This window comes from Pristiophorus japonicus, chromosome 9 (genome assembly GCF_044704955.1).
Source record: "Pristiophorus japonicus isolate sPriJap1 chromosome 9, sPriJap1.hap1, whole genome shotgun sequence".
In the NCBI taxonomy this organism is placed as follows: domain Eukaryota; kingdom Metazoa; phylum Chordata; class Chondrichthyes; family Pristiophoridae; genus Pristiophorus; species Pristiophorus japonicus.
This window is the reverse complement of record NC_091985.1, coordinates 87,976,069-87,989,861: the sequence shown is the minus strand read 5'-3', so window position 1 is coordinate 87,989,861 and position 13,793 is coordinate 87,976,069.

Below are 13,793 nucleotides of genomic sequence, written 5' to 3'. Positions count from 1 at the left end.
TCTCAGTTTTAAATGGGTAACCCCTTATTCTGAAACTATGCTCCCTAGTTCTAGATTCCCTCATGACTGGAAACATCCTCACTGTCTACCTGTCAAGCCTCCTCATTATCTTATATGTTTCAATAAGATCACCTGAACTCCAATGAGTACAGTCCCAACCTGCTCAACCTTTTTTCATAAATCAACCCTTTCATCTCTGGGATCAACCTAATGAACCTTCTCTGAACTGCCTCCAATGCAAGTATATCCCTCCTTAAAAAAGGAGACAAAAACTGTATGCAGTACTCCAGGTGTGGCCTCACTAATACCCAGTACAGTTGTAGCATGACTTCTCTGCTTTTATACTCTATTCTCCTTGCAATAAAGGCAACATTCCATTTGCCTTCCTGATAACTTGCTGTACCTGCATACTAACTTTCTGTGTTTCATGCACAAGGACCCCCAGATCCCTCTATTCTGCAGCATTTTGTAATTTTTCTCCATTTAAATAATAATTTGCTTTTTTATTTTTTTCTGCCAAAATGGATAATATCATACTTTCCCACATTATACTCCATCTGCCAAATTTTTGCCCACTCACTTAGCCTGTCTTTATCCTTTTGCAGATTTTTTGTGTCCTCCTCACAACTTGCTTTCCCACCCATCTTTGTATCATCAGCAAACTTGGCTACATTACACTTGATCCCTTCATCCAAGTCATTAATATAGATTATAAATAGTTGAGGCCCCAGCACCGATCCCTGTGGCACCCCACTAGTTACTGTTTGCCAACCGGAAAATAACCCATTTATCCTGACTCTCTGTTTTCTGTTAGTTAGCCAATCCTCTATCCATGCTAATATATTACCCCCAACCCATTGAACTTTTCTCTTGTGCAGTAACCTTTTATGTGGCACCTTATCGAATGCCTTCTGGAAATCCAAATACACTACATCCACTGGTTCCCCCTTATCCACCCTACTCTACATCCTCAAAGAACTCCAGCAAATTTGTCAAACATGATTTCCCTTTCATAAAATCATGCTGACTCTGCTTGACTGAATTATGCTTTTCCAAATGTCCTGCTACTGCTTCCTTAATAATGGACTCCAGCATTTTACCAATGACAGATGTTAAGCTAACTCGTCTATAGTTTCCTGCTTTATGTCTGCCTCCTTTTTTAAATAGGGGCGTTACATTTGCGGTTTTCCAATCCGCTGGGACTCCCCCAGAATCCAGGGAATTTTGGTAGATTACAAGCAAAGCTATCTCTGCAGCCACTTCTTTTAAGACTCTAGGATGCAGGCCATCAGATCCAAGGGACTTGTCCGCCTTTAGTCGCATTATTTTACCAAGTATTTTTCTTTAGTGACAGTGATTGTTTTAAGTTCCTCCCTCCCTATAGTCCCTTGATTATCCATTATTGGGATGTTTTTAGTGTCTTCTACCGTAACCACCAACACAGAATTATGTAGGTGAACGCTTGCTTCCCTGACTACTCCCTTCAACTGTGCTAGCCTTATTTGAAGGTGACTAAACAGTGGAAGGATGACTCCTTGGAGACCAAGACTAAGCTTTGCAGCCATTGTGAATGACATCCTCGTGCTAACCACAGACAATAGCTGAATGCAGATACAATAAGGCTCATGGTAACAACCAGGATAATTATAGAGTATACTGTTGGGAGTTTGAAACAGTGCTTGGAATCTCTCGACAGATTAGGAGATGCATTACGGTATAGCCCCCAGGGCCATGAGAAGCATTGCCATCTGCCTCATGCTGTATAACTTAACTCTGCAAGGAGGTCTTATGATGTAGTAAGAAAAGCAGCATCCCAAAGGCAAGCCAGAGCAGGGGGATGATGATTACAATAAGGATGCAGTTTCAGAAGCAACAATGCAGCTCAGACTTGTGATGTACCAGGACATACAAGGCAAATTCTGAAATCATCCTCCAACACACTCTGCTACACTTTACTGTGCACTTCCATATTTTGCACTTTACATTATTCTACACAAGGCTGTATAAATTATCAGCACAATATACAAATAACTCAAACATGGGACTTTTATTCAAGCTATTGTGTGCTCTCTGAATGTTGTCAGTGTGTTTCACCATGGTGCTGCACCTTAGTGGTTTGTTTGTGAAGTGTGACACCTAACCTATTAATTCTCTAAAGTGTTTCTGTATTGGAAGGAGTATTGTGTGCTGCGTGACTGCAAGGTTTCCGTAGCAGCCTGCTGTGACATTTGATCTCTAATGGTGTATGTGTGATGGCCCTGCATCTAAGTCAGCTATATCTGGTGCTGTTTTGACTGCCTGACCCTGTTCTCTCCAGGGCACATCTATTGTCACCTCAGCAGGGATGCTTGATAGGCCAGATGTCACATAGTTTTGAGTGGCAGTTCCTTCATCCATGCATGCCCATCCTGCTGAGCACTGCTTCAGCACATCCACTGCAGACCATGGGATTCAAGGGGCAGAGGTTGTGTGTATAGAAAATTGGCTAAGGGACAGAAAGCAGAGAGTAGTGGTGAATCAGACTGGAGAGAAGTATACAGTCATGTCACCCAGGTGTCGTTATTAGGACTTCTGCATTTTTTGATACATATGAATGACCTGGACATGAGACAGGCTCGCTGGACCTTTACCTGTCGGCCAGAATTTCTGGGGTCTGTGCAGGCGTGATCAGAGTTGGGTCGGGTGGGAAATTTTAAATATCTCAGAGTGGGTCAGGGACCCGCCATCATCCCGCCCCCACGTGCCTTTCCCTCGGGCGTGTTTGCTGCTGCGGCAGTGACCCGAACGGTACAGGTGGGTGAGCTAATTTAAATCATTAACAGATAGTTGTCAGACCTTCAGAGTCTTTTTAAACCCACCTTTCAAAGTTCCCTGGGTGACCACAGGAATCACAGAGCTTAGGAACGATGTCTGTCAACCTGAGGCAGAACTTGAGTGGCCATTGACCCAGCTGATTAGTGCATAGCATGGAAAGCATAATAAAGCTCCCACCTCACAGCTAATCACTTTCCTCCGGCAGATACTGTTGCTGACTGCATTCCCAGCACAGATTTAGCTTCCTACAGGCTTCAAGTGTTTCCAGAAAAGTCGTCATCCAGTCTCACCTCATTGCTAGAACCGATCACACAATTGACAGATCGCTTCTGTGAACTCTACTTGACCTGCCATCTATTCCATCAGCGTAGGTGCCATTTATACTGTCTCACCGTGGTCCTCAGAGTCGGAGCACAATCAGCCCCAACACCAGCAGCACCAGGCGCACTAGCTGCAACAACCACAACACCACCAACCTTCTCCTCAACCACCTGATGTTGCACAGGAGAGAGGGCATCAGTAGAGGGCTGCGCTACGCCGGAGGTGGTACCCCCAAGACAGAGTATACAGGTGGGGGGGGGGGGGCGGGCAGCAGTGAGGTGCTCAGAGTTTCACTTGGGAGAGACAGGAACAGTGCTGGATCTCTGGCCAACAGGTCATCAGCAGCCACTACCAGTTGCTGTTTCTCACCTGTATATTATGACTACCCGACGCTGCCTCCTCAACCTTGCTGCCTACATTCTCTGAGAGATGTAATACCAGTAACATGGGGTGATAAGAACATAAGAAATAGGAGCAGGAGTAGGATATTCAGCCCCTCGAACCAGCTCCGCCATTCAATAAGATCATGGCTGATCTTTTACTTCAACTCCACTTTTCTGTGTCCCCCATGTCCCTTGATTCCCTTACAATCCCCAAATTATCAATCTCTGTGTTAAATATACTCAATGACTGAGCCTCTATAGCCCTCCGGTGTAGGGAATTCCAAAGATTCACCACCCTCTGAGTGAAAAAATGTCTTCTCATCTGAATCCTAAATTGCCGACCCCTTATTCTGAGACTGTGATCCCTGGTTCTAGACTCTCCAGCCAGTGAAATGCCGGATAGGTTTGTTTGGGGCTACTGGCTTCTGCAGGAGTCTATTCTTTTGTTCCTAAAAATAACAAAATGTCAAAATGTGCCCGAAACAAACACCTTTAGACATTGCTTTCATTGCTTGACACTCTCTGTGCTGTTATTCAAAGTGACTGTGTGTTAATATGACAGTTTTTCGGTAGGACAAGATTACATGACATGAACAATATGGTGCTAGCCCTGAGTTAGGGAAAGCTTCTGGTTTTATCATCTTCTAAGTTCCAGCAAGAAGTACCAGGATCAGCCAGTTGGGGACCTTCAGGACTGACCCCGTCAAGATATGCAGGGTCAGGTGATGTCACCAAAGTTAAATATACTGAGCAGTCATGGAAGCCACCCGATGAACATCTCAGGTACCTGCCAGAGGACAGAGGCCACAAAATGTGGGGGAAAGTTCCGCTTCGCTTTCCTCCACCATTCCCCCTAAAATCCCAGCAGCTCCCTCCCCATTGCAGGGCAAAGGCATGAGAGGCAACACGCACCCCTGTCCTTCGGACTGTGGCAGAGCAGTACTGTCGGAACGCTCTAGTACAATTCAAGCAGTGGAGTTGTTGTTTCACCTTCCCTGTGGGCTGCTTTAAGAGTGCTCTGGTCGAGCCGCGACTGATCTCCGCAAGTGTCCGGGGGCTTCTGAGTGGGTTTATAAGCCAACTTTGTAGAGGGTATTCCTTGTCTCCAATGATTCAGCCTCTGACAGGTTGCTCCTTGTCAGAGAGAGTGGGAATGCTATACTGCCACAGCATGAAGGCATACTGGGAGCTGCCTAGAAATCAGGCACATACCTGTATTAACCGCTACCAGTGGTCACAGACCAGTTGGACATTAAGGGAGTGAACTCATTTGCGGTTCATAAGGTGCCAGGCTTGTTGGCAGGAAATCTGATATCCACATGTGTGCAATTGATGGCACCCTGGACTTGTGGGAATCCTGCATTGACTGCATGTTCACAGCGCTTTCTATGAGGAATTCAATTAAATTATTAGCCTTGGAAAACAGGGTGACTGTGACCTGTTTGATGCAGGCATGCATTGCAGCCTGACACATATGTCTCCAGCTGCAGCCTGAATTGACCCAATGCATAGAAATGTAGGAGTGTGGTGACCCTGACTGTCGCAGACAAAGCAGCGGCCAGTGTGAGATTGGCTGCAGCTCCTACTGTAGCAAATTTCTGCAATAGAATCTCGAGAGGGTGACAATCTCCTCCGATACTGTTCCTCACTGAGGTTCAAGTACCTGAGTCTGGCTCTGTGGACCCTATGAACAGAGTCAGGTTGCTTGCAAGCAGCCCTGCTTCCTGGACTCCTTGCAGGGCCATGTGCTGCTCCCGATAGCTCACCCACCTGTTCCTGCTTCTGTTCTTCCTCAGTAATGGGTGGCCACAATCACTCCCAGTTTGCAGGAGAGCATTTCAGCGTGAAGAGAATGGTTAAAATGACCAAAAATACAATAAAAAAATACTATTTCAGGCAGAAGACACTTACAGAAACCTCCCAGTTTATAAAGAATAGCTTCAGTTCACACTATTTCCCTATTGTATAATATCACTTTCATATGAATGCTTCATTAGGAGTAAGTCTCCAATCCAGCTCTTCCAACACAGAACAGTGCTCCCAGGGAGAGCAGCTCAGGAAACCACTGCGGCCAGCCTATGATTTCCATCTATTCCAGTTGGCCGCGGATCACCCCATTGAGTGCACAAAATAGGATCTGACCTTAACGACCCAAACTCAGTTTGATCACGTGACTTGTGTGGTATCACTCGAGTTGCACTTTGTGTATCCAGCAGCCTGGCTCTGTTGCTGCGCCTGCAACTCACACACATTCTGAAGAACACTTCTTTTGCTACGTTTTTGCCTAGAATGAAATGTAACTGTTTCCCCAATATTTATAGCTATATTTTTAAGAACTGATTATTCTCTGAAAGATAACTTCTTTGCTTATCCATATATTTAAGTGAGGTACTTATGCACAGAAAATTCATTGAGCTAGACAATGAGGCAATCTTTGCAAAACACGGACACACAACCAATAAAATTGTATATGGTCAATATATAAACAAACAAGGGATATGTTGACGGTACATTATACAATTGCCCAAATCTGATACTTTTAAAATAAATTCCATCCTGCATTGGGCATAGAATTTCACAATCTACAGCTATTTAATTAAACCATCTTTCAGCATTAATCCTAAGTGTAATCTCATAGACCCCTTACACATTATTATACATGGAAATAGCCCCTGTATTGCACTTACCAGTAATTGTTTATCTTTTTCAGAAACAAAGTTCCAGGGTTACACTCTAACTATTTACCTTCTTTGCAGAGACCATTCGCAACTTTTTGCCACCAGATGGTGATGTCACGGTTGCCTGAAATAGATGGCAGGCTGGAATATATTTTTAATTAAATCCCATCAACTGTACCAGTCAACAGCAAGTTTTTCTTTCTGCATAGTTGCATCAGTTGGTTGTTAAAATCCACAGTGACTTGAACCACTTGATAATCACATCAAAGATGTTTTGCAAATAAGATCATGAGATGCACAAAAAAGTTCACTGACTAAAGCAGTGAATAGAATCATAGAAATTTACAGCACGGAAGGAGGCCATTTCGGCCCATCGTGTCCGCGCCGGCCGACCAAGGGCTATCCTTAATCTCACTTTCCAGCTCTTGGTCCATAGCTCTGTAGGTTATGCCACTTTAAGTGCACATTCAAATATTTTTTAAATGTGGTGAGGGTTTCTGCCTCTACCACCCTTTCAGGCAGTGAGTTCCAGACCACCACCATCCTCTGGGTGAAGAAATTTCCCCTCAAATCTCCTCTAAACCTCTCTCCCCCCAATTACTTTAAATCTATGCCCCCTGGTTGTTGACCCATCTGCCAAAGGAAACATGTTCTTCCTATCTACTCCATCCAGGCCCCTCATAATTATATATACCTCAATCAGGTCTCCCCTCAGCCTCCTCTGTTCTAAAGAAAACAGACCCAGCATCTCCAATCTTTCCTCATAGCCAAAATTCTCCAGTCCAGGCAACATTCTTGTAAATCTCTTCTGCATCCTTTCCAGTGCAATCACATTTTTCCTGTAATGTGGTGACCAGAACTGCACACAGTACTCCAGCTGCGGCCTAACCAGTGTTTTATACAGTTCAAGCATAACATCCTTGCTCTTGTGTTCCATGTCTCGACGAATAAAGGCAAATATTCTATTTGCCACCTTATAACCACCTTATCTACCTGGCCTGCTACCTTCAGAAATCTGTGGACCTGCACTCCAAGGTCTCTTTGTTCCTCTACACTTTTCAGTTTCATACCATTTAATGTGTATTCCCTTGCCTTGTTAGACTTCCCAAAATGCATTACCACGCACTTATATGTTACCCGCTAATCTTTTTTTGTATTCTTTCTTTGGCCTTCTTGTATCTATCATGTTTGTAACTACAATGTAACACTACTGTATTACTGTAAACACTCAACTTAGATGCACACCTTGACCACAGGGGGTGAACTTGTGGGAGACACTCCTTACCTGATCATACAGGTATATAAAGGGAGGTCCCACGCAGGGTCATCACTTCTGGAGTCCTGTAATAAAGAGTTAGGGCCACAGAGTGGCCTTGTCCCTGGAATGTGCCTCGTATGGTTTCATGCTGTAGAGTAAGGACTTTACATTGGCGACGAGAAATGGGAATTCCTGACCCACGAGAATGGCCACCCGTAGTACAGAGGAACGGTACTGTGTTGGGGAAAACTGGGACGATTTTGTCGAGAGGCTTCAGCAAAGCTTCGTTACGAAAGAATGGCTGGGGGATGCAGCAGCCGACAAGCGAAGGGCTCATCTTTTGACCAGCTGCGGACCAAAGACTTATGCGCTCATGAAGGACTTACTGGCACCCGAAAAGCTGTCAGACAAAACCTTTGGCGAGCTCAGCAAATTAATCGGGGGGCACCTCAAACCGGCGAGCAGCATACACATGTCTCGACACAGATTCTACACCCACTGACGTCGTGAAGGATAGAGCATACCGGACTTTGTAGTGGACCTCCGGCGTTTGGCCAGCCTCTGTAAGTTCACAGATGCCTGCAGGGGGGAGATGCTAAGGGACTCCTTTATCGAGGGCATCGGTCATGCGGGAATTTTCCGCAAATTAATTGAGACCAAGGATTTGACCTTGGAAGCGGCGGCGTTGTTAGCTCAAACTTTCACGGCAGGGGAGGAAGAGACAAAAATGATTTACGCGCGCAATTCTGCCTCTAACACGGCGATGGATCAGGGAGTCAATGTCATTAATGCTACTCAGAGTCCCGTAGACAGGCAGGGGCAGTTAGACATTTACCAGGCAGCAATAGACCCCAGAGCAGGACTTCAACAGAGACAATGGCAGGCTGAACGGACGTTTACGCCATCACAGTGAACAATGCAGCCCGGGATGGGGCCATTGACACCCACAAATAGGGTACTTAAAAGCAGTCAAAGGGACAGTCAGCACGGATATCCTGGCCATAGTCCCTTTGTCCCCAACAATGGAATCTTTAACTCATGCTGGAGGTGTGGGGGAAAACACTCAGCCAGATCTTGCAGATTCCAACAGTTTGTCTGCAGAAACTGAAATCTCAGTGGCCATTTAGCTCAAATGTGCAGAAAACCTGCAACCAGACTAATATATGAGGCAAATGGACCAGAAGAGGGTTCTATGAGGCAGGATGACTTTTGGGGCAAATCGATGGACGCCGAGGTTCAGCGGGTCCATGCGGCGAATATTCACAGTTCATACACCAAAACGCCACCAATGATGATGAGGACTTTGTTGAATGGTATCCCATTACGCGTGGAGCTGGATACTGGGGCCAGCCAGTCACTCATGGGCGTTCAGCAATTCGAGAATCTATGGCCACTCAAAGCCAGTAGACCTAAATTAGAATGTATTGAGACACAATTACGGACATACACCAAAGAAATCATTCCAGTGTTAGGCAGTGCAATGATGGCTGTCACACACAATGGGTTCGTGAACCGGCTGCCACTCTGGATTGTCCCGGGCAATGGTCCCGCACTGTTGAGGAGGAGCTTGTTAGCCGAGATGAACTGGAAATGGGGGGATGTTCACACAATGTCCTCGAAGTTCGTGCTCAAAAGTCCTACAACAATTTGAGTCAGTATTTCAACCGGGCGTCGGGACTTTCAAAGGCACTAAAATAGTGATACACATCACCCCGGATGCCAGGCCTGTGCACCACAAAGCCAGAGTGGTGCCGTATGTGATACGGGAAAAAATCGAGAGCGAATTGGACCGGCTGTTGCAAGAGGGCATCACCTCGCCTGTTGAATTCAGCGACTGGGTGAGCCCCATCGGTCCCGTTCTAAAAACGGATGGCTGTCAGGATCTATGGCGATTACAAGGCCACCATCAATTGGGTGTTCTTACAAGACCAATACCCGCTCCCAAGAGCGGAGGACCTCTTCGCCACGCTGGCAGGCGGCAAGCTGTTCACCAAGTTGGACCTCACTTCAGCCTATATGACCCAGGAACTGGCTGACGAATCCAAACTACTGACCACCATCACCACGCACAAAGGACTGTTTGCGTATAACAGGTGCGCATTTGGCATTCGATCAGTGGTCGCGATTTTTCAACGTAACTTGGAAAGCCTGCTTAAATCCATTCTGGGAACGATCATATTCCAGGACGACATCCTCATCACGGGTCGAGACACCGAGGAACACCTCCACAACCTGGAGGAGGTGCTACGCCGACTGGACCGGGTAGGCCTGCGACTCAAGAAGTCTAAATGTATGTTCTTAGCTCCCGAGGTTGAGTTTCTGGGCAGGAGGGTTGCTGCAGATGGGATTCGGCCCACTGAATTCATAACAGAGGCGATTCGACGAGCACCCAGGCCCTGCAACACATCAGAGTTGCGTTCATTCCTGGGACTGTTGAACTATTTCGGGAACTTTCTGCCGAACTTGAGCACATTGTTGGAGCTGCTACACGTGCTCCTGCATAAGGGTTGCGATTGATTTTTGGGGGGACTGTCAGGAACGGGCTTTTGATTGGGCACGAAATGTACTTTGTTCAAACAAGTTGTTGACTCTGTACGACCCCGGTAAACGTTTAGTTCTGACATGTGATGCATCGTCCTATGAGGTTGGGTGCGTGTTGCAGCAGGGTAATGTTGAGGGTCAGCTACAACCTGTGGCTTATGCCTCCAGGTCGCTCTCTCAAGCAGAACGGGGCTATGGGATGGTCGAGAAGGAAGCACTTGCATGTGTCTATGGTGTAAAAAAAATGCATCAGTACCTCTTCGGTAGGAAGTTTGAATTAGAGACAGACCAAAAGCCACTCACATCCCTGTTGTCAGACAGCAAGGCTGTCAATGCCAATGCATCAGCTCGCATACAGCGGTGGGTTCTCACGCTAGCTGCTTATGACTACTCCATCCGGCACGGCCCGGCACTGAAAACTGCGCTGACGCGCTCAGCAGGCTCCCACTGGCCACCACCGAGGGGGCAGCGGAGCAAAGCGCTGAGATGGTCATGGCTGTCGATGCCTTTGACAGTGCAGGCTCCCCCATCACAGCCCGCCAGATCAAAATCTGGACAAACAGAGATCCCCTCCTATCCTTGAATAAGAAATGTGTCCTGACTGGGGATTGGGCGCCCGCTCATGGAGCATGCCCTGAGGAGGTCAGACCGTTCCACAGGCAGATGGATGAGCTCTCCATCCAAGCCGACTGCCTACTATGGGGCAGCCGGGTAGTCATGCCCCAGAAGGGCAGGGAGGAATTCATCAGGGAACTCCACAGCAAGCACCCAGGCATTGTGATGATGAAGGCCATTGCCCGGTCACACGTTTGGTGGCCTGGAATTGATTCAGACCTGGAACACTGTGCACGACGTGTGCCCAACTGGGTAATGCCCCCAGTGAGGCCCCGCTCAGCCCCTGGCCCTGGCCCACCAAGCCATGGTCACACATTCACGTTGACTACGCGGGCCCGTTCATGGGGAAGATGTTCCTCATTGTAGTAGATGCGTACTCGAAATGGATCGAGTGCATCATCCTGAATTCATGCACGTCATCCACCACCGCGGAAAGCCTACATGCGATCTTTGCAACCCATGGCTTGCCGGACATCCTGGTTAGTGATAATTGCCCGTGTTTCACGAACTATGAATTCCGGGAGTTTATGTCGGGCAATGGCATCAACCACGTCAGGAGTGCGCCGTTCAAGCCGGCCTCCAATAGCCAGGTGGAACGGGCAGTCTAAACCATTAAGCAAGTTATGCTCAGGATTCAAGGACCCTCCCTACAATGCCGCCTATCGCGCCTCCTGTGGGCCCACAGATCCCGCCCGCACTCGCTCACGGGGGTCCCGCCCGCAGAGCTACTCATGAAACTGACACTCAAAACTCGGTTGTTCCTGACCGACATAGTTGAGGGCAAGCGCAAGTCACAAAATGAGTACCATGACTGTAAGTCAAGGGGGAGATGTATAGAAATAAATTATCCTGTTTTCGTCCTCAATCACGCCATGGGGCCCAAATGGCTTGAGGGTACTGTCATTGACAAAGAGAGAAATAGGGTTGTCATGTATTCAACCAGCATTGTAACCCATGTATAAACTGACCTAAGTTGTACACCGTGAGAACACTGACCACTAGGTGGGAGACACTCCTAACCTGGACCTTCAGGTATAAAAGGGGAAGCTCCACCCACCTTCATCACTTGAGTGCTAAGGAATAAAGGACAGATCACAGACTGACCTTCTCTCAAGCATGGGCCTCGTGTGCATTTATACTATATAGTAAGGACGTATCAATGGCGACAAGAAACTGGGATTAAAACCACGTGAGCATGGCCACGAGCAGAACAGACGAGAGGTACTGTGTTAAGGAATGGTTGGGACAGAGATTCAACATTGTTAAAGCAACACACAGTTCTCCAGGCAGACAAGGGCAGTCAGGCATGCCCCAACATGTAGTCGAACCCAGAGGGGGAGTTCGACAGAGACAATGGCAAGCTGAACAGCAATTCACGCCATTACAAGGGACAATGCGGCCAGTAATGGGGCCATCAACACCTGTTAATGGTGCACTCAAGGACAATAACAGAGGCAGTCAGGGACGATCGACTGGCAAGGGACCTTTTGTTTCAAACCGCAACTCATGCTGGAGGCGTGGAGGCACACACTCAGCCGGAGTTTGCAGAGATGAGCAAAATACCTGCAGAAATTGCATAAATGGACACTGGGGGAAATCGCTGGAAGCTGAAGTTCAGCGAGTTCATGTGGAGCACGTATACAGTTCATACACCAGGACGCCACCGATAATGATGAAAGTGCTCCTCAATGGCATCCCAGTATCAATGGAGTTAGACACGGGTGCCAGCCAGTCCCTGATGGGTATCAAACAGTTCGAAAAGTTGTGGGCATCCAAGGCCAGGAGGCCAAAATTATCGCCGATTGACGCACAGCTACGGACTTACACAAAGCAGATCATTCCGGTGCTTGGCAGCGCCACAGTAGTCGTGACCCACAAAGATTCGGAGAACAGACTGCCACTCTGGATTGTCCCAGGGGACGGTCCCGCACGACTAGGGAGGAGTTGGCTTGCTGTCATGAACTGGAAATGGAGCGATGTCAATGCAATTTCCTCTGTGGAGCGAGTATCATGCTCACAGGTCCTGGACAAATTTGACTCATTATTTCAACCCGGCATTGGCACTTTCATGGGGGCCAAGGTAGTGATTCACATAAACCCGGACGCCAGGCCAGTACACCACAAGGCCAAAGCGGTGCCGTACGTGATGCGGGAAAAGATAGAATGCGAATTGGACCGCCTGCTGAGGGAAGGCATCATCTCGCCAGTCGAATTCAGTGACTGGGCAAGCCCGATTGTGCTGGTGCTCAAGGCGGATGGGTTGGTCAGGATATGTGGCGATTACAAGGCCACCATCAATCGGGTGTCACTCCAAGACCAGTACCCGCTACCGAGAGCGGAAGACCTCTTTGCGACGCTATCCGGTGGCAATCTTTTTTCAAAATTGGACCTGACCTCAACTTACATGACCCAGGAGCTGGCGAGTGAGTCAAAAAAGCTGACCACCATCACGACACACAAGGGGTTGTTCGAGTACAACAGATGTCCATTCGGGATTCGCTCGGCCGCCGCAATCTTCCAACGAAATATGGAAAGCCTTCTCAAGTCGATTCCAGGGACGGTGGTTTTTCAGGACGACATCTTCATTACAGGTTACGATACTGAAGAACACCTCCACAACCTGGAGGAGGTGCTACGCAGACTGGACCGGGTAGGTCTGCGACTGAAAAAGGCGAAGTGCGTCTTCCTAGCTCCAGAGGTAGAATTCCTGGGGATGAGGGTAGCAGCAGACGGGATCAGCCCTACTGCGTCCAAGACGGAAGCGATCCAGAGAGCACCCAGACCCCGTAACACGATGGAGCTGCGTTCGTTCCTGAGGCTCCTGAACTATTTTGGTAACTTTCTTCCCAAATTGAGCACGCTACACGTGCTCCTACGCAAAGGTCGCGAATGGGTCTGGGGGGACAGCCAGGAAAGGGCTTTTAATAGAGCATGCAATTTGTTATGTTCCAACAATCTGTTAACGCTATCTGACCCATGTAAGAAACTCGTGTTAACGTGCGATGCGTCGTCCTATGGTGTCGGGTGTGTGTTGCAGCATGTCAATGCCAAAGGTCAGTTTATACATGGGTTACAATGCTGGTTGAATACATGACAAGGGTCATCGTGGTAAAACTCAACAGTGGCCAGATATGCCGTAAGCATTTGGACCAAGTAAAAAAAAGGTTCAGCATGGACATGGAG